Genomic DNA, 20,476 nt, shown 5'->3' on the forward strand with positions numbered 1-20,476 from the left:
CACATGACAAATACCAGCCCTAGAATAAGTCAAAATATTTACACCAAAATATATTTCTTTATTATATTTTGAAATGGCCCTACAAAGGGCCATTTGAGTTTTCCGCCTTTCTGTTCTGTGGGGAAAATTTATATTCTGCAGAGGATCCCCTTGCTTCTCCAGCTCTTTTTCTGAACCTGAAGATATTAACTGAGAGTCCAGCACCTTTTAAAAGTCTGAATAGGAAACATGTGCATCTATTGCCTCTTAACACAGCCACCTGTGAGACTTCATCTACATAAGCACCTTAGTCTTTACAACCCCTTTTCTTAACTCAAACTCTTCTATTGATTTCATGTGTTTAGATAACTTAACTTTTTCAACCAATTGCCAATCAGAAAATGTTTGAATCTACAATGACCTGTAAATCCCCATATTGAGTTGTCCTGCCTTTTCAGAAAGAACCAATGTATAGCTCATACATATTAATTGATGTCTGTGTCTCCCTAAAATTTATGAAATCAAGCTGTAACTCAACATCTTGGCTCTCCCAAGGCTATGCCATGGGACATGGTCCTCACATTTGGCTCAGAATAAATATTTTCAAATATTGTACAGAATTAGTTTTTTTTTTTTTTTTTGTCATGTGAAAGCAAAATATCTTGGGCCCCCAAAATCACTAAGCTAAAGGGAAAAGTCAAGCTGGGAACTCCTTAAGGCAAATGTACCTCCTATTCTATTCAAAGTCATCCTTCTACTCACTGAGATAAATGTATGTCTGATTGCCTCGTTTGGAAAGGATAATCAGAAACTCAAAATAATGCAACAGGTTGTCTCTCACCTCCTTGTGACCTGAAAGCCCCTTCCCTGCTTTGAGTTGTCCTGCCTTTCCAGGGTCATTTTACGTATGTTAATTTATGTCTTATGTCTCCTTAAAATGTTTAAAACCAAACAAAAAAAAGGTAAAGAAACAAAGCCAAGCTGTGCTCTGACCACTTCGGGCATATCTCATCAAGACCTGCTGAGATGGTATCACAGGTGTGCATCCTCAATCTTGGCAAAATAAGCTTTCTAAATTAACTACAACCTGTCTCAAATTTTCAGGGTTCACATTTGGTAACCACGAAGAGATTCTGAGTGGAGGTGCACGTGACCTTTGGCAAATCCTCTATTGGCGCTTGGTCCTGGCATGAGCTAACTTTACGGTTCAAACAAATAGGACAGTTTGCTGAGGTCTGAGAGCAGCCCCTGCAGAGAATCCCTTACCTTCCTAAATTAAGTTGAGATCTGAAGTTTATTTTGCTGTACAACTCCTCTTGTTTTTGGAGTTTTACTTGCTTCTAAAACAAGAAAGGCAAGTTTTTTTCTGCTTTCATGATGATGGAAAGCAGATAACTCCTTTATGAAGTTTGAACTCACTTCCAACAGCGAAGATGAGGCTTTTTGTTTGTTCTGTTTTGTTTTCCTTCTTCTAGGATTGTAGAGAGAATTCTTCAGCCTGAGACCCAACCTTGGGTAAGTAAGCGAACTGGGATTTGTTTTGACTAAAGTTAAGTTTAACAACTAGCTGGTCTTAATTTTTCCTTGCCGTTAGAGTGCTTAGTGATAATATTGTCAGTTTTATTTTGTCGTTGTTGTTTGCTCCGGTCTTTCTCTTACTGGATTTTACCAACTCTAGCTGACTTGGTCAAATCCGAGTGAGAATTCCGAATTATGAGTAAAACGTCCTAATTTGGCTAAGATTCCTCACAGCTGTAAAAAAAATAAAATAAAAAAGGAGACAACAAAAAACTATGTGTTTGGTTTCTATGTTTGCTTCCTGTCTTAAAAAAAAATGTTCTTTCATTTTATTTTTTTCACCTTATACCTTTTTCTCCCTTTGTCATCTGCAGTTCCAAAAAGTCTAGAGAAGGGTTTTAATGACTTGAACCTCTTTCAAGAATTCAGAACAAAAGCTCTGCTCCCTCTCTTTTGGGTGTTTTCTTTGTGGAGTTCAAGAGTCATGGGCAGATTCTTTGCATGACCTGAACTTTTTGGCTTTTGGGGTACCAGAGGTGACTTTGCACTGGGAGTGGATTTGACCTTGGCATATGTAATAGCAGATGAGAACTACAAAGTTAGAAGTAGCTGAGCAGTTTACAGAAAGTGGTCTTGGCTGCTTTTTATTTTTTTCTCCTAGAAAGTTGTTGTTTAAGAATCCTAATTCGAGTTCACAGATGCATTCTAAAGGGTGTTCTCTATTGCTTGTTCTCCCAAAATTAATCTTAATTTGGGTTGTCTGTGCATATTTGCATGAGGAACTGAACTGTTGTTTTCATAGGTTAATGAGATACTGAGTTTTCTCAGCTTCGAAGAAAGTGGATTTGTTCCTCCAACTTGAAAGGTACTCCTCGGTCCCAGGGCCTTGTGGAGGTGTCTGGGAAGTTGATCCCCAATGATGTGCAGCAGCTCTGCAGGGAAATCCTTAAAAAAAAAAATTTTTTTTAAATGACTCACCCAGGAAATATATATAAGGGCTGATGACACAATGTTTGAAACTTCTCAAAGGTCATGACCTCTGGAGAGGGAAACAGACATTTAAGAGGGTAGAAACAACTCCGAGGTGACACATTGTGGGATTTTCCCTACAAGCAACACGTATAGATACGCCCCACAAAAACCCTAGGCAACACTTCAGTTCCTCCTTTTAAGAAAAATGGAAGAGGGAACAAATAATCTGAGAACAAGGAGAAAACAGGCAGAATAACCACCTTTTGAGCACTGTGTAGGTTTTATGGCACCACTACTGGCCAGAGTACAGTGTAAGTCAGGCGTCCCCAGACTTTTTACACAGGGGGCCAGTTCACTGTCCCTCAGACCGTTGGAGGGCCGCCACATACTGTGCTCCTCTCACTGACCACCAGTGAAAGAGGTGCCCCTTCCCGAAGTGCGGTGGGGGGCTGGATAAATGGCCTCAGGGGGCCGCATGCGGCCCGCGGGCCATAGTTTGGGGACTCCTGGTAAGTAATAACAGTTTTGTGCACATTTACCTTAAGGAAAAACAGCCCTAACTTTGGCAAACTGTAGAGTTCCTAGGTCCCCTTTTCCTCTGTTTTCTTTTCTGTCTGCTTTAAATCTGCTGTTACTTTTCCACTGAGATAAAAACCACTGTTTGGGTCTAAGAGGTTGTTAGTTTGCTTTTTGCAAGAGGTTGTTTGTTTTTTGGGTCTAGGAAGTTGTTAGTTTGTTTTTTGCAAGCCAGTATTTATCTTAAGGCTAAAGTGCTGAAGTAGAAGCTGAAGAACATTGTGTGTACGTATGTGTGTATGTTATATGTGTGTCTATGTATTCGAAGACCTTTATAATATATTTCTACAATTTTATGTTCAATTGGCAATAAAATCAGTTTTAATTTCTGTCTAGCTCACCAGACTTTTTATTTGTACTTTATGATGTAAATTTTGCTTATTTTCACCTGAGTTGTTTTCTTTAATATGCAGACTTAAGGCTATTTAGCTGACAATTGCTATGGTTAGAAAACATGTTATCAAGAGCTTGCATGTCTAAAATAGGAAGAAAAGTCTTAGGAATCTATGAGATGTAATTCTGTTCCTATGCCAAATACATCTATGTATTTATGTGTTGTGTACATAATGTTTCACTACTGAAAATATATAAACAACTCTAATTCTCTTAAGAAAATCAAGTGCTTCACTCAAACACTATCAAGAAAAAATAAGACTAGTCAAATGCTCTTTCAACTGTATGTAACTTAAGTCTTTAATAAATTAGCTAGCTTTAAATGACTTCTTTTGAAAAGTGTTCACATCCTTTGCCCACTTTTTGATGGGGTTCCTTGTTTTTTTTCTTTTAAATTTGTTTAAGTTATCTGTAGATTCTGGATATTAGCCCGTTGTCTAGTAGGTAGATTGCAAAAATTTTTTCCTGTTCTGTAGGTTGCTGGTTCACTCTATTGATAGTTTATTTTGCTGTACAGAAAATCTTAAGTTTACTTAGATCCCACTTGTCTATGTTAGCTTTTGTTGCCATTGCTTTTGGTGTTTTAGCCATCAAATTCTTGCCCATGCCTATGTCCTGAATGGTATTGCCTAGGTTTTCTTCTAGAGTTTTAATAACATTAGGCCTCATGTTTAAATCTTTAATCCATCTAGAGTTAATTTTTATATAAGGTGTAAGGAAGGCATCCAGTTTCAGCTTTCTGCATATGGCTAGCCAGCTTTCCCAACACCATTTATTAAATAGGGAATCCTTTCCCCATTGCTTGTTTTTGTTATGTTTGTCAATGATCAGATGGTTGTAGTTGTGTGGTGTTCCTTCTGAGGCCTCTGCTCTGTTCCATTGTTCTATATCTCTGTTTTGGTACCAGTACCATGCTGTTTTGATTATAGTAGCCATGTAATATAGTTTGAAGTCAGGTAGTATGATGCCTTCAGCTTTGTTTTTTTTTTTTTTTTTTTTTTTTGGTTGTTGTTGTTTGTTTTGCTTAGGATTTAAAATTATTGATAATATTAGAAATATCTTAAAAATTGTCAGAAAGCATTTTTAAATTATTAATCACGCAATTTTATACTTATTCCTGCCAAATACTGTAAGTTGTCAAAATTTGGCATAGGGTTTGCAAAACTATAAACCCAGCCCCAAGAAAATTATCTTTACTTCTGTGTTTTTAAATAAATAACACATTAATTTGATTTAATGAAAATAGCCAGATCTTGAATTGTGTAAGATTACTGTAGCTTCTATACCTGTGGCTTTAGGCAGTCTAGTCCAGAGACAGTAATAGGTTTGTTTTGGGAAAGAACTGTCATGGTCTTTGTTTTAAAACTAAACTATAAGCTGCATTCCTCCCAAAGTTTCACTACTGAAAATATATAAGAATTCTAATTAATTGTCTTAAGAAAATAAAAGTCCTATGCCTAGAAATAAAGAAAGACAGGTTGGAAGTTAAAAGCAAAATGGAATCAGTTATGTCAACGCTTTTTCACTGCCTCAGTTACCATTTTGCAGCGGTGGTTCCATAACTTTAAATGATGTCTATCACAGTTTTTATAAATAATCTAGGTAAAGAATTAAAATAGGTAAATGTAATAGAATAAATATTAATAGACAAACTTGTCATAATTTAGAATATAAAGTTAAATTAATAGATATGCTATTATTTGAGTATTTTTCAATAAAAATATATTGTAGGAAAACATTCTTGCTAAAGAACAATTGTGTCTTTTTTTAGAAAACATAAGTTTAATCTAATTAAAAGCTTATTTAAAGCTTAAGTATAAAACAAGGTAAAGGAACCAGGAAATAAGAGAAATGTAAAGAAAGTTATAAAAATAAAAAGGTTTTTTGTGGTAATAAAAGTTAAAGAGAAATAATTCTATATGAAAAAGAATCAGGTATGGCAAATTTAGTCCTAAGATGAGATGACTGATTCTTTAAGAAGAAAAATTTGCAGGAAAAACAAGAAAGTTGGAGCATGTTATGAATAGTCTGGGTAAGAGGATTCATTTTTTAATTAGAAAACTTTTTATATGATCAAGTTATTTATATTTAAAGGGGACTTATAAACTCTTATACATAAAATTTTTGGTTAGAACAATAAAATTTTCTCAAGGGGTTGATTTACTCTTAATAAATTACAAGAGATTTTAATTTTTTAACCCAAAGTTCAACTTTTACTGCATCTTACTCTTTTTTGACTTTCTCTCTGCTTTTAAAAGCCATGATTTTTTAACATTCTATAGGAAATGTTTTCTTCCAACATAATATTCTGTGCACTGCAGAAGGTCATTTCTTTTTCTTTTTTTTTTTTTTTTTTTTTTTGCCCTTTAGTAACTGTCCTAACAGATTTTATGTTTCATCTAAATTATTCCTATGTTATTATTATTAAGTTTGTTTTTCTTAGAATAAATGAGATTTAATCTTTTAAATTAAGGTTGTTACATCCCTGTATCTTGCTGTAAATGCTTTTAAAGTCCTTGGGACATTGAGTTACAGGGCTTTGATTCCTGGGTCTAAAAGGACACCAAGTCCTGCTAAATCTTAAACACTGACAGCAATTAAAGCCTAATCTTCAGGCCCCATAGTAGATGCCAATCAAAATAAACTGCATTCCTGAGACACAGGGTCAGAAATTAAAGCTATTCAACTCTTCAAGGCCCAAAGACTATTGTGGAAGATGTGGGTGCGTGAGATTGTAACAGCCAATTTTGAAAGATAAATAAGTTCAGTTTCTCTATAAATTAAGTATTAATGTCAAAAGCACACTGATGAAAGATCAGCATGTGGGCCCACATATCAGAATAACAAGGTTTTCTTTGTTTCTTTTCTTTTCTTTCTTTTTTTTTTTTGCTTTTTTTTCTTTTTTGAAATGGAGCATCACTCTTGTTGCCCAGGCTGGAGTGCAATGGCATGATCTCGGCTCATTGCAACCTCTGCCTCCCTGTTTTAAGCATTTCTCCTGCCTCAGCCTACTGAGTAGCTTGGATTACAGGCATGTGCCACCACACCTGGCTAATTTGTATGTTTTAATAGAGACAGGGTGTCTCCATGTTAGTCAGGCTGGTCTCGAACTCCTGACCTCAGGTGATCTGCCCACCTTGGGCTCCCAAAATGCTGGGATTACAGGTATGATCCACTGTGCCTAGCCAACAACGTTTTCTTGAAGCATTAACTTACTCCTTAATAAAGGATATGAAGGTTATAAAAGGCTTATGGAAGTTATATCTTGTGTTGAAATTACAATTTTATAGATAACTTATACAAATTTGAAACACAAATTTAATTGGCTTTAGAGTGTTTTTATGAAGGCTTATTGTTTGAAAAATTATATCTCCTCTCAAAGAATGAAGGTTTTTGCCTTTTTTTGAAATCCTTGAGTTATCACTTTAGTTAAATGAATGAATAATTTTACAATGACCTGTGATTCTATTTTGTGATATCAAGTGTTTTAAAGCTTTAATATTTGACACACTTTCCCAAATCAAATTATAAATTACCTATTGTTCTGACCTAATTAATTTATTAAGATATTAGATTCACTAAAATGCAAAAATGACATAATTTGGCTTATGGGGTATAAAAATTATACAGGAAGCATTGCCATGTATGGCATAGTGTTTGTTTTTCTTTGGGCTGTATTTGTAGAAATATGTTATTGGTATGTGTACCAAAATTAAGAGAAACTCCTGTAATTCTGGTATGACTTAGTGTGCTTGGTGTACATTATCAGTAATAATTGTAATTGTTATGTTAAAATTATTATGTGCCACAGAGGTAACAGATTTCCTTGTCAGTTGTGTTTTTGACTATGGCTTCCCTTAAACGTATTGTCATCCAAAGACAACTGTTCTATTTTCTTGGTCCTCCTAAAAGGTGGTTTTATAATACACTATAAAACTCTAACAGATGCTCTTGAAAGCAGGTTTCAGCAAACTTTGGAGATTGTCACATGAAAATAGAGGAAAAACTTTCAGGGCTCAGGGAAAGCTAAGACATTCATGAATATCAAGCAGAACAGAAATTAACTATATGGACTGAAATAATCTTTTTAAAATTTTTCTTAAAACATTGCTCGTCTTTTGTTTTTCAATCTTGAAACTTGTCTAGTTATTGACAGCTTTTAACAATTTGGTATACTCCTATGCTCAAAATTTGGAGTATATTTGTTTCTCTCTACGTGATTTCTCCAGAATTTGGAAACTGTCAGTATTCTTAACTTACGACAATATAGTTATTTGCACTAGTGCTGTAAGAATCTGTTTTCATTTTTAACAGGACACAATTGGAGAAATGGTTATTTTACCAAGGCTTTGACTGGAACGGTGTGCTTTCCTTTAAGAAATCAAACTTAACATATGGAGTCAATAAATGCTATAGGGAAAACTGGCCTCATAGTTTACATAGTCCCTGTAAAGTGTTTCTGACCTGTGGTAAGTAAAAAATGTTCATTTCTAACAGGTCTAGGAACCTCAGGTTTGTCTTGGAACCTCAAGAAAAGAGAAAATTGACCTACCTCATACATATTTGATAGCACAAATTGATGGCTGGGTTCAGCATTTAGAAAGTCTTATTTCATATTTCTTTTATGGCACACAGTTTCATCAAAGCCAATTTTATATCGCTGATGTGAAAAATAATTACTCTTGCCATACTTTATACAAATAATCTGGCCAAGTTCAATAAAGAAAATTAGTCATACCATGATTTGTCTTTAGTAAAAATGGGAAACTGGAGAGACAAAAATTGTGTTTCAAAAACTAGAGTACACCTGTTGTTAGATTCTAGCCTGGCCTGATGTTTTCAAGTTTAATTATTTTCTATTGTTTGTACTGAATTCTAATTTTTTATGTATAGCTACAAGTGTCCAAAATAATATTTATTTTCTGCTTTCTTTTCTTTTTCCATTGTTTTACCTAAGTTGAAATTATTGAAAAATAAGCTATGCTTTCATAAAGTCCTAAGAACGGAAATTAGGTAACTTAAACTTCAGAAGAAAATAAAAAGCAGTGTATTTACCACATAAGTCACTTTCATGCCTTCCTAGTGATATGTGGACTGCTGAATAATGTAGCCTGTATTAATTTTCCAGAATGTTTCTTTTTTGTTGTTGTGTTCTTCTCCCTTCTTCCCACTATTTTCTCTTTAGAGGATGTGAGACTTCACAACCTGCTAAAAATGAGCTTTTCAAATAACTCAAGACCTACCTGTATAGGAATAAATTATCCTAGCCATGAAAGATTAAATGAAACTTGGAACCAAAGACTCATTTTTTTTTCTAAAATGCTTTATTGAAAATATTTTTAAAAACAAAAGGGAGGAAATGTGAAAGAAAATATCTTGGGCTCCCAAAATCACTAAGCTAAAGGGAAAAGTCAAGCTAGGAACTGCTTAGGGCAAACCTGCCTCCTATTCTATTCAAAGTCATCCCTCTGTATTTTAAGATAAATACATGTCTTATTTCCTCTTTGGAAAGGCTAATCAGAAACTCAAAAGGATGTAACTGTCTCTCACCTACCTGTGACCTGGAAGCCCCCTCCCCACTTCAAGTTATCCTACCTTTCCAGATAGAACCAACTTTACATATATTGATTTTATGTATATTATGTAAATTAGGTAAAATTATGTTAATTTTACATATATTGATTGATGTCTTATGTCTCCATAAAGCCATGCTGTGCTCTGATCACCTTGGGCACAAGTTGTCAGGACCTCCTGAGGCTGTGTCAGTGGTGCACATCCTCAACCTTGGCATAATAAACTTGCTAAATTAACGAGATATTTCTCAAATGATTGAGGTTCATACTCAGTAGTACAAATATTAAACAAAAGTTTATCTAAAATCTACGAATGATGTTTCTGAGATAGAGAATGGTACGATACAGAGAAGAACGGTGTGTAATGGAATTAGATAACTCTGACATGTTAAGTAGATTTTAATTTTAAGCCTTATTTTACTTATATGTAGAGATAGGGGAGATAATAATTTTAACCTTCTATGATTCTTGTCAAGATAAAATGATACAGAAAATAACATATTAAGCCCAGTTCCTGACACAAAGTATTCCAGAAATGTTAATACTAATATTTCATTAAAATATGCTTATATTTTTAGAATTAATTTTATAATTCATATTCGCACTTCTATTCATCAAAACATGTCTTCTCCTTCTTTTTAAATCTCTAATATGTAAATTACCACTGTCATCTAATATATCCTGCTACTCATTCAAATTTCAATTATTTTTTTGTATCTATGTGGATTCATAGGACTCCTATTCTATTAAATGTGTTAGAATCATTATTTAAAGTTTACTTTGATGCTCAAATTGTCCCAGATTCGTCTAGTGACAACTCATTCAGGCTGGTTCCAGTGTCATTTTGCCAAGTCCCCATTATACCTTCAGCACTCCTTTGCTCTTTGATACAAAAATATATCCCAGGTTCATCTTGTATTTGAGGAGAACAAAAATCAATTACTGACCATTGAACAGGTTATGTAGACAAAAACTCTTTATCTGAGGAATTTAGAAGGGAAGAAACATCTCCTGGTAACCATTTAATAGGCTATTTGGAGGCAAAACTTCTTATCTGGGGAATTTAAAAGTAATTAAACTCCTCTCCTATCTAAAGTCAGCATCTTGTTCCAGGCCTGTTTCAGCTCTTATAAGTAACTAAAATTTCTGTACATCTCCAGAATGCATGCATGTCAAAACTCATTGTGCAACCCTTGCTGACATTAAGGCACCAAAATGTCTACCAATGTAATCATTTGCCATAACTCACATGGCTAATATGGCCCAAATTACCATTAAGCTCTCACCTTAAGTTTCATAAATGCTCTTAAGGAAATCCTCCATGGCATTCTCAGTCCTCTCTCCAAGGCACCCCATTGCACTTTTCCACAGCATTCTTTCCAGTGAAATTTTCCTCCTTCAAACCTATACTCTTGTTAGTAAATTCTTCTTAGCAAACCACCAGTCAACCACTTCCCAATGCCAGGGCTCTGACACCACTCCAAGTAGTACTTACCTTCCCAGTTATATGAAATCAGTCATTTCTCAGAAGAGTCCTTGTTACTTTTAAGTCCTTGGGTTTTAGAAGTCATGATCTGGGTATGAGATATGCTCTTTAGCACTGGAACGTCACTGCTTTTAGGTCCTGTCAGTGGACAGAGATATACATGCATTCATAGATGTTTACGTCTATATTTATTTCAATATTTATATATATATTTTAAAACCATGAATTCATACAAATACCTCCAATTACAGTCCAATATCATAAGTTTTAGTCTCGTTTTCTCCTTTGTCATATTTGTAACACCTTGTTTTGAAAGCAATGTACTTAGATCTCACTATTCTTAATACATTTACTTATTTGACCTATTTCCTGGTGAATTTTCCTTCTCCCTTGCCAAGCTAATTTTCAGTATGTGCTGTTATCATTCTGCATATACTCTGACCCACCCATACCTGGTCACTACTCATTTGGATTCTCTCCTCAGTCTGCTTGGGATGTGCCATCTGTTCTGGACCATTACCTTGTGTGCTCTGACTAAGCTAAGAATTTCTGTGAGTTGACTCAGTCATTGTCCTGTTTTAGCTGTAACTCCATGTTCTAAGCTGTCATGCTCCTCTTCCTCACTTCTGGCACAGATGCCTGTTTTTTATCTGCTTCATTCAATGTCTTTAGGACTGAAATACTCAACAAAAGAAGAAAAATAAATAAAAGGGAATTGAAAGGGAAGAAAGAAAAAAAAATAAGTGATCACTACTACATATTTTTTAAGTGTTTGTGGGTACATAACAGGTGTATCTATTTATGGGGTACATGAGATATTTTGATACAGGCATGCAACATGAAATAAGCACATCATGTAGAATAGGGTGTCCATCCCCTCAAGCATTTATTCTTTGAGTGTTAAACAATCCAATTATATTATTTAAGTATTTCAAAATATAAATTTAAGTTATTAACTATAACCATCCCATTATACTATCAAATAGATCTTTATATTATGACAATAAATAACGATAAAACATTTCTAATATATATATTCAGAAGTATTATTTCCATTAACTTATTTCATTACCAAACTTGCATTAATTATCTAAATATATGTCATCAACTGCAGTACATACTACACAAAATGTAATGTTTGTGTCTTAGTCTAAATCCCTAAAATGTTATGTCTCATTAACTTGATTTGTAGAGCTTTGAACCTCTGGTTAAATTAACAATTAATAAATACAATTTGATATTGGTGACTTTTTGAGTATGTATGTTTTCTTAGCCTCTTAGAAAATATATTGAACTAATTTTTAGTAGAGGACAGGAAGAATATGGTTTAGAGGATGACAAAAGTTAAGCTGTCTCTTGGTCAATGCAAAATTCAGAGATTCTGTCAGACATGTCAAACACCAGGAATAAAAGTGTAGGGACCATTATTCAGAATCAGTTTTAATAAGACTTCCTGGTAGATTTGGGTTTAGGAACTAATTAACATTCACCTAAAAGATCAAGGACATTTCCCTTTGGCCCAAAATGCCATGGTTTCAATTATAGTATTATCATATATAAAAGGTGGCTCGTTTCTTTCTGGATCGACATTTATCATGAAAACAAAAAATATTTAAAAGAGATCATTGATACAATATCAAGTCTTTATAGTTGACAGTTCTAGACTATCTTTATACTTTAAAGAAAAAATATTTTTGCATCTAACTTAGCTCAAGATTTATATTATCTAAAATCCTCAAAATATTTTTTTCTATACTTTGCAATATCCCCTAAACGTTTGAAAACTCTCATTATCTGTTTCTAATTATTTAAAGTAATTTTTGGTGATAATTTACAACTTAAGTTACATAGTACATTTTTCAAGAAAGTAATTATGCAACTAATAATTATTCTTTATATCAAATGAAATTTTATTACAAAATGATGTGTTTCTTCTAGTAGCTTAAAGCATATATAATGATAAAATAGAGGTATTCTTTTGCTAAAACATCAAAATCTCTGTAGTTAAAATAATTCTTAGAATGATTGAATACATTTACTATTTTTTTCTTGTGTAGAATATGTAAAATAAAAATATACAGACTGACTACCATGACCACAGGGCAAGATTTTGAAATATTTGATCACTTCTAGACTCTTGGGTTAGCATATGACTGATGGCAACCTTGAAGCTTATGTTTACTGTGGTCCTTTTATACAAATTATTTGATTGCAAAGTCCCTAGAACTGACATACTCAATAGAAAAATAAAAAAAGATAGAAATCAGAACGGTATATTCTATGTTGTACAATGTATCTCTTGAATTTATTACTTCTATAATTAACAACAGCATATTATATTCTTGAAAATTGTTAAGAGAGCAAATTTTAAGGGTTCCTACTACAAAGTATGATAGGTAATGCATATGTTAAGAATTTGACGTAATGTACATATTAATTTGCTTAGTGGTGTCATTACACAATGTATATATATTTCAAAGCATTATGTATACAGTAAATATATATGCTTTTTATTTGTCAATTAACAAACAAATATATATTTCTAAAAGAAGAGGTTTTGTGTGTGTGTGTGTGTGTGTGTGTGTGTGTGTGTGTGGATATGGTGATAAACTGGCTACATTGCACTGGTGGGATCTCAGGTCACTGCAGCCTTGACCTCCTAGGCTTAAGCAATCCTATCATGTCAGCCTCCTTAAGAGCTGAGACTACAGGTGTGCATCACCACATCCAGCTAATTTTGTTTATGTTTTTAGAGCTGGAGTCTCACTATGTTGCCCAGGTTGTTCTCAAACTCCTAGGCTCAAGCAATTGGCTAACCTTGGCCTCCCAAAGAGCTGAGATTATAGATGTGAGCCACCACTTCTGACCTAAATACTTATTTTTTATCATAATCAATAATCAGCAAACTTTCTTAAATTTCAGGTTCTGTGTGCCAGACTCTGTACCTGGTATTTCACATTAATTTTTTTTTCCTTTACAATTATGTGAGGTAAATACTTTAAAAAAAAAACTTTATAGAGGAGAAAACAAAGTTTCAGAGTCATTGAATAATTTATGAATACAGAGCTCTTATATAATAGTGCCAATATTGATTTAATATATTTACTTCTTTGTTTATCAAAGTTGCAGTATTTCCCAGTACATGTTTTTAAGTGTCTAATGATAATTTATTAATTTATTTTGAGAAATTAGTTATATGGATAATATATTTATGCCATTTTGGCCTGTTCCTTTCCTTTCCATTTATTTACTATGTTAGAAATTACTTTGATAGCACTTAATGATCATACAATCTGACTCCAGAGTATTATCAACTTAGATGTAGGTTATGTATCTTCCAGATAGCTAGGATTTGCTGTTACCTCTTTTTCCTGACAGGGTATAGAATACACTTTAAATTGTTAGAGGAGGATTTATAATGAGCTATGTTCTGACTTTTATACAAAGATACCTTTTTATACAAAGGTCTGTATCTGACTTGATACAGACCTTTGTAGAAAATAGTCATTTTGTTATAAAATAGTATAAAGTCAGAGGTAAAACACAAACTGTGAAAGACCCTGAAGTTTTGTGACCCCCTTCATACATTCACAGTATCTAGCTAATTGGATCTTCCTTTGTATTTTTCAACAAAATAAAAAAGTAAGTTATCTTAGTCAATTTGTGCAGCTATAACAAAATACCATCGACTAGGTAATTTATAAAGAGCAGAAATGTATGTCTCATAGTTTTGAAGGCTGGGAAATCAAGGTACCAGCAGGTTTGTTGTTTCATAAGGGTTCAGTCTCTGGTTCCAAGATGGTGCCTCACATACAGCATCTTCTGGAGGAAGGAATACTTTTTCTTCACATGGCAGAAGGGGAAAGTCAAAAGGAGAATGCTGTGGCCTAAATGTGTCCCCTCTGATCATGTAATTCTCACCAGATGACTCAATCTGCCAATGCCTTGATCTTGAATTTCCTAGCCTTCAGAACTGTGAGAAAACAGATTTCTGTCCTTGGTAAATTACCAGTGTGTGGTATTCTATCATAGCAGCACAAAATGGATATAGACATAAGTGTTCTATGCTTTTGAAAACTTGATTTTGCTATACACATGGAGGAAATTTGATGTTGTTACTGTGTGTGAGCTAGACGGTATAGTAACCTTAAAGATGCAAATTGATTATGAATAGGTTTGACAATTAAACTCAGTATTTTTCTGCAAGCTTCTGGGTATAGTGATATTAGCAAGCCAGGAAGAGGTGAGCAAGAACCAAATGATACTTGCAAACAAATTGTTAACTCACTTCTGATAAATAAATAGTTTTGACTTGGCTATACTGTAAGGACAGCCATCTTCCAATGCCAAAATCAATAATGTGTTCAAAATCACTTTGTTATACTATCGTCTAACTAATAATAGTATGTTTCATTATTTCTCAAGATAAATTTTTTTAGTGTCTTGCATGGTTCTAAGTTCATACAATGTGCTCAGTAGTTGTGATGGTTAATATTGATTGTCAACTTGATTGGAATGAAGGATTAAAAGAATTGTTCCTAGGTGTATTTGTGAGGGTATTGCCAAAGGAGATTAGCATTTGAGTCAGTAGACAGGGAGAAGCAGACCCACCCTCAATGTGGGTGGGTACCATCTAATCAACTGCCAATGCTGCTAGAATGAAGCAGGCAGAAGAAAGTGATATGAACAAACTAGCAGAGTCCTCTGGGCTTCATCTTTCTTCTGTGCTGGATGCTTCCTGCCCTCCCACATCAGACTTCAAGTTCTTCAGCTTTTGGACTCTTGAACTTATACCAGTAATTTGACAAGTGCCCTCTGGCCTTTGGCTGCACTACACTACTGAAGGCTACACTATTGGTTTCTTTACTTTTCAGGTTTTGAGACTCGAACTTGGCTTCCTTGCTCCTTAGTTTGCAGATGACCTATTGTGGGGCTTCACCTTGAGATAAGGTGAGTCAATATTCCTCAATAAACTCCCCTTTGTATATACATCTAACCTATTAGTTCTATCTCTCTCAGGAAACCTGACTAATACAATTGTTCATCTGAAGTTTATGTATGTATGTGATTTTAGGGAGCCTCCATTTAATCTATATTAACTAACGTTGATGTGGCATTATAATAAGCCAGTTATGTTTTATTCTAGTTTTGCAGTTTTATTTTTAAATTTAATCCTCACAATATTAATGTTATGAGGTAGTTACAGCCAAACACTTCCAAGGAAAAGAAATAAACATACATAACTATTTTCAAGTTTACATAGCTGCAAAGTATCAGGCCATGATTCAAACTCAGAAATTATGATTCTAGAGCCTGACTTCTCAGTTACTCTCCTACTTTAAGTATGAGAACCTTGCTCTCATTACAAGATGATAACACAGAAAAGTTGTCCCCAAGTCCTTGTAACCACACATTACACATGTAATGTTTAAAGACATCATGAAAAGGGAGCAAGTATAAGCCCATCAAAGTTATAGGAAGAGGTGGAATTGGGATTGTGATAGTATCTTAGTCATTAAATTATCATATAGTAAAAACTTTTTAATATGAATTAAATGCTATTTAGGTGTCAAGCTCTGCTTGAAGTTATTGACATGTCTTAATTTAATATGCAAAATGACCTTATAAAACAGCTGCAATACTCTACTTAGGTTATAGATGAGAAAGTCAACACACAATGAAATTAAGTACCCTGTACATAAATGGAAAGGGAAAGTGGGAGGTATGCTGAGCACAACGAACTGAGCTGAAGCCTTGCTGACATTTTAGTTGTCTTTGCATGGTTTGGAAGAATGAGATCTCTGTCTGTGCCTTTGAGAATTTTCTCTTGAAATTAAGTCTATATGCTATTGACATTGTCCCCTACAAGATTTCTATATAACATTAATTTTAGATTTGAGCTACAATAATACTGGGAAGGTTGAGAACATTTACTTTTGAATCAAATAAGAATTAGTTTTTTGAAAATCTCATTTTTTACTCTAGTTGAATTGCCTTTCAAATACCCTTTACTCAGTTATAAAGGCAAGATAAAAAGAAGTTAAAATCCCAGATTCAAAGACCAGATGATCTGGTTTCAAATTCCAGCTCTGCCACTTACTAAATGCATTACTTTGGGCACGTTTCTTTAATACCATAGAGAGAATTAAAATCAAACAATACCATTGTATTTGTAAAACACATAAAGCAGTGCCTGCCAAACAGTAAATGCCATAAAAGTTTCACAGTATTAATCTAAGTGTACATTTTTCTCAACTGTCGTGGACCGTCCGGACGGGTAGGCACGTCTGCCCGGGGGTCTCTCGACCTGCAAGAGGGTCCCAATACCTGGAAGAGGGAGTGCGCCTGAGAAAATAATAAAGACAGAGAGAGAGAAAGCGAGGCGTCTGGAGGGCTGATAGGCTGTGCCTAAACAGCAAATTTTATTTTTCAAAGGCCAGGAATAAATACCCTTTCTTGGCTCTGGTTTACGTCATAGTAAGAGGAATGTAAATGTATGCCTCACATGGCCTATACAATAGAGAAGTCAAATACACAATGGTTGCAAGACGAAATGTAAATGTATACCTTACATGGCCTATACAATTGAAAAGTCAGATACACAATCAGTGGTTGTAAAAAGTAACAGAATTTCCTGTGATCACAAAGCTTGTTTACATCCAGACATTATTCCTCCTGGCTGCAAGTATCTCTGGTTTTGCTTATCAGAATATCTTTTAACCGGATTCTCCTTTGTCTACTCCTAACTCAACTTAACTCAATTTCCCCATTCAGGAATCTCTGAGTCAGGAATCAAAGCCATCCCTTATGGTGGCATTTTGCTTTGCAAATATTGACAGTTAAACCATTATCTAGGGTACAAGGCAGTCTGGTAAGTAAGGTTTAAGGATTATTCTTAAAGTCATAAAAAGGTTAAAAGCAGGAACCGGTTGCTGGCAGGGGGTCACTCGGTCTAGCAGCAACGCATAGTTTTAGGCCCAAATGATATTGTGGTTGATATTAGAAACTGATCATTCATCTTTCTTCCTATATTTCTGGATAGCTCGACTGCCTCCAGTAGGAAACTGTGTTTGGGATCAAACTCACCGTATAGTGAGACTCACGCCTTTTAGGGGTCTCACACGGGAGTGTTCCCCACACTCAACTTTGCAGTGGTGATAATATATGAAATATATTATATCTCAAGGGTCATTATGAGGCTAAATATGATCACCTAATTTGTTTTCTCTGATGCAGTAGCTGTGTGTCATGTGTGGCTATTGAGCACTTGAAACGTGACTAGCGCAACTGAAGAACTAGATTTTTACAATTATCCAAGATGTAAATAAAATTATCCAAGACTGTCTAAAAAATGTGGCAGAAACTAAGATTAAGCTCAGCATGAATAGGAAACAGAAAAGAAAATATGGGGATGATTATGCCAGACATGTAGAGGCAGGGAAGGGAAGAGTGTATTTGATGAACTCTAGGGGATGGAAAACATACATAGTAAAGTAAGAAGATTGAAAGATGAGTCTAGGCTGCCATTGCCAACTGTTTTTTGAATTTTGTACAATAGTGATAATGAACAACACAAGCCTAAAAATCGTTATTTTCATTGCACACCCAGCTTCCCTTTTGCATAAAACATAGAACATTTGTAAAATGGTTAGCTTGAGTTGGAGCTGTAACTGGTAGTCCTGAATTAAGGTAAAAACCAACTCTTCAATGTGAATTTAAATCCATGGCTTTGAAAACCAGAATTAGAAGCAAGCAGCTAACTGATGGTGGGTTAACATGAAAATAATGTCCCACCCAAAATTTAATACTATTTTGAAAATGAAGTGGCAATTTGTGAACAATTTTATGTGATACCCTGAAGCGAAAAAAAAGATTTAATTGAAGTTAGGAATACTATTGAGCACATAATGTGGGAAGGCCACAATGACAGGCACTCTGTGGTGGGCAAACATAAGTACTGAGGTGGACATATTATTATTTCATTTTTCCAGAGCAGTAGTCTCCTTATTCTGGTATATTCTGTGTCTAATCATGTGGCTTTGGTGGAGAATTGCCCTCCATGATACATTTCTAACAATACTCACAATACATCCTCTGTACTTGAAGGCTATAGTCTACTTACCCAATAGACTGGTCTAGGGGTGAGCAAATAACCCCAACAGGGCTAATCAGAGTCTTTGCAGAAATTTCAGTTTGGACTTGAAAATGAAAAATGCTGATTTCACCTGAATATAGCTGTTAGACCTGACAAATGGTAATGGCAGTGTCAAACAATCATATAGGGAAGTCAAACATGTACATACGGCTTTAATATATGTGAATTATAATGCTTACTATATTTGAATTGCAGGTATTTGTTGGTTTTGTCAATGCCTATTCTTCATATAACTATACATTGTTTTAATTCTGGTATCATCAACCCTTCACAACCCTGTATGCCAAATGTCTACTCCTTTTAGAGTTGATTTCACTCTAGTATGGAAAGAACTAAACTAGGTCTGAGAGACATCATGTTTTATTTTCTGTTGACATGATCCATTTAGAGATAGGCATATGAAGCAACTCATGAAGCAGAGAGAGACTTTTTGTTTGTTTGTTTGGGCTCTTGGGAGGAATCAAAAATTGTTTCTGCCTGTCTTAGGCTTTATGATGTAAGCTGGATTTTTATAACCAACGTGTCACTGTAAGAAAAACATTTATAATCTTTACTGACTTCCATGTAGAACCTAAAAATGAAACCAAGTTTGTAGAAGGCAGAGATCAGAAATGTACAGGAAACGAGCCTGAACAAGTCCTTAATATGTGATCATGGGTAAAATTGAATATACCCATGGATTTTCAGCTTCCTAAGCTAGTGAGAGCCAGCTCTCATCTCTCTCTTTCTTTTACTTTGAATGAAATTTTCTCTCACTGGTAACAAACAAAAATTGTAAGAATCTTTACTAATATGGCACTAATGGTCCCATATTCTTAAATGAGTATTTCATAACATGGTAAGAGATACTCTAATATGTAGAGCAATTTTTAGAGAAGTGACATTATAACATAAATATTTTGGGCTTGGCATACATTCTGATCTCCTCAATCTGTCCTATCTGAAGTGAATTCTGTCGGCTTTTATTTTATAACTTGAACATAGCCTTAACTTGTCTTCAGCCTAAATACATATACCCTACTCAGGGTTTCCTGTACTTATTACAATTGATATCACTTCCTTTCTTCTTTTAAGTTCTTTTCCCAATTTTCTTATCAATATAATACTTTGGATATATGGGCACCATCAAATTGTCTGATTGACATTAATCATCAGCCCTGTAGGCATTCTGAAGTCTTTCATAGTTAGAGAAAATAGTTACTTGCATCTTAGAAGTGACAGGTAAAAGAATAAATTCTGGGTTGTTAGGGAAACTGTACAAAGGATTGAAAACACATTGCTCTATGCCCAGAGCAAGCGAATTATTTCCAGAGAAGTGTTCTTGACAGCGATGAATCAAATAAATGGTTTGCCTTACTGAAGTCAGAGAAAAAAAAAAAAGAGTCTTAAAAATAACATAAACCTACTATTTAGTTGAATAAATAACAAAAAGTACTGTCTCTTCTTTGATTCTGTTTTCAACAATGAGAATATTTATTCAATTTATATGGCCCTTTGGACTTGAGTTTGTAAAATGCAGATGAATTCATGAAACTAGAATATAACATTAAAAACATACTTTCATTTATAAATTGACTGTGCAAGACTAACAACTAAAACCCTGACTGGATATGATGTCAGGAATAGACTCACTCTCTCTCTCTCTCTCTCTCTCTCTCTGTTTCGCTCTGTTTTTTTCTCTCTCTCTTTTCTTAATCAATGGCACCCCTAATCTGCACCCAGTTCTGTTTAGGACTTTGAGTTTTTTATTTCCTTAATTACATTGGAAGTTTGAGGCTTCAGAAACAGAAGTTGTTTTCAACCATTCTTCTGGAAAATTTGCTG

The 20,476-nt window shown here is 34.5% G+C and overlaps 1 long non-coding RNA gene across 3 annotated transcripts in view; it reads left to right on the plus strand.

The window, feature by feature from the left end:
* Window positions 1-1,237: 1,237 nt before the first annotated feature.
* The window catches only part of LOC120366311 (uncharacterized), a 255,933-nt gene continuing 236,694 nt past the window's right edge, over window positions 1,238-20,476 (plus strand). For all 3 annotated transcript variants that reach the window (XR_012516578.1, XR_012516579.1, XR_005581029.2), the window contains exons 1-2: window positions 1,238-1,494; window positions 15,372-15,447. This is a non-coding gene — a long non-coding RNA (uncharacterized LOC120366311). The remainder of the gene's footprint in view (window positions 1,495-15,371; window positions 15,448-20,476) is intronic.

The sequence above is a fragment of the Saimiri boliviensis genome, chromosome 2 (assembly GCF_048565385.1).
Source record: "Saimiri boliviensis isolate mSaiBol1 chromosome 2, mSaiBol1.pri, whole genome shotgun sequence".
NCBI lineage: Eukaryota > Metazoa > Chordata > Mammalia > Primates > Cebidae > Saimiri > Saimiri boliviensis.